Source organism: Cherax quadricarinatus, chromosome 31 (genome assembly GCF_038502225.1).
Source record: "Cherax quadricarinatus isolate ZL_2023a chromosome 31, ASM3850222v1, whole genome shotgun sequence".
NCBI lineage: Eukaryota > Metazoa > Arthropoda > Malacostraca > Decapoda > Parastacidae > Cherax > Cherax quadricarinatus.
This window is the reverse complement of record NC_091322.1, coordinates 30,079,051-30,080,745: the sequence shown is the minus strand read 5'-3', so window position 1 is coordinate 30,080,745 and position 1,695 is coordinate 30,079,051.

Genomic DNA, 1,695 nt, shown 5'->3' with positions numbered 1-1,695 from the left:
ATTTCATCGCCAAAAACTACAGACACAATGACTCCGACTTCCAAAAAGGCTATCTTCAAGGCATCATCTCAGCAGCCATCTCAACACGCAGCTCCCCAGTCATACCCCGACGTTACACTCAAAGGTTTAGCAGAAGACACGACCATCAGGGTCACCACCGCTGATAAAGGAGGTGGTGTTGTCATCATGAACACTGACGATTACAGGAACAAAATGCTCAATCTACTTAATGACCCAGATACCTACAAACCTCTCACAACTAACCAAGTGGACAACCTTACTAAAACTTTTCTTCAAAGGACTCGCCGCATTCTGAGGAGCTCAGAACAAGGGAAGAAACTTCTGCACACCATGCCCAGCAACCCCAGACCTGCCAGAATGTACGGCCTGCCAAAGACTCACAAGCCTGGTATCCCACTGAGGCCCATATCCTCGGGAATAGGCAGTGCTCCCCACAAGCTCTCAGGAATTCTCGCCAAACACCTCTCGAAACTCTTGGGCACTATCAGTCCAGCACATCTCAAACACTCAGGTGATCTTCTCAATCGCATTCGCAACATCAACATCAGGAACAAGAAACTTTCCAGCCTTGACGTGACTTCCCTATTCACTAAAGTACCTACTAAACAAGCCATCGATCTCTTGCGCAAGAAAATTGACGATTCACTTGATCTTCCCATTCCAGCCAGCGACTTCATCGACCTGGTTGAACTATGTGTTGGCTTTACGTGTTTCTCTTTTGAAAATCACCTCTTTCAGCAGACTTTTGGACTACCCATGGGTTCGCCACTCAGTGCAGTCCTAGCGAACCTATACATGGAACATCTAGAAGCCGAACGTTTCTCCACCATTATTCCTTCGTCTGTCACCTGGCTCCGTTATGTTGACGACATTCTCCTCATAACTCCTAAACGCTTCAACGTTCAAGCTCTCCAAGACAAGCTCAACCAGGTCGAGCCTTCAATCCAGTTCACACTTGAAGAAGAGGTCGACAACACTCTTCCTTTCCTTGATGTTCTACTCTGCAAAGCTGACCACGAACTTCGTTTTAAAGTCTATCGAAAACCCACCAACCAAAACGATCTTCTCCACTTCTACTCTCACCACGACACCAAAACCAAACGTGGTGTAATTATAGGCTTCTTCCTGCGTGCACTCAGAATCTGCAGCAACGAGTTCCTTGAGGAAGAATGCACTATAATTGAACAGGTATTTTCCAAACTCCACTATCCTCGTCACTTCATCAGAGACTGCAGACGGCGAGCACTAAACATCTTCAACACACCCAGAGAAGACACTGCCGAGAAGAGATACATAGTCCTTCCCACCAACTCCATTGCCAAACATGTTTCCAACATCTTTGCCAAAACATCATTCCAAGTATCTACCTCCACAACCACGACCATCAAGGACATCACCAGTAGTAGGCAGGACAAGCCTCCATCCTCTGCAGGGGTATACATAATCCCTTGTAATGACTGCAACAAGTTATACTTGGGCGAAACATCAAGGGACCTCCAAACACGTATTTCAGAACACCAATACGCAAGCAGGTCTGACGACACAAGGAATGCATGCGTACAACACCGTAATTCACACAACCACTTGATAAACTACAGAAACTCAAGACTTATCGCCACAGAAGACAACACCCAATACCGAAGAATCCTGGAATCATCACTTATTTCTATATCC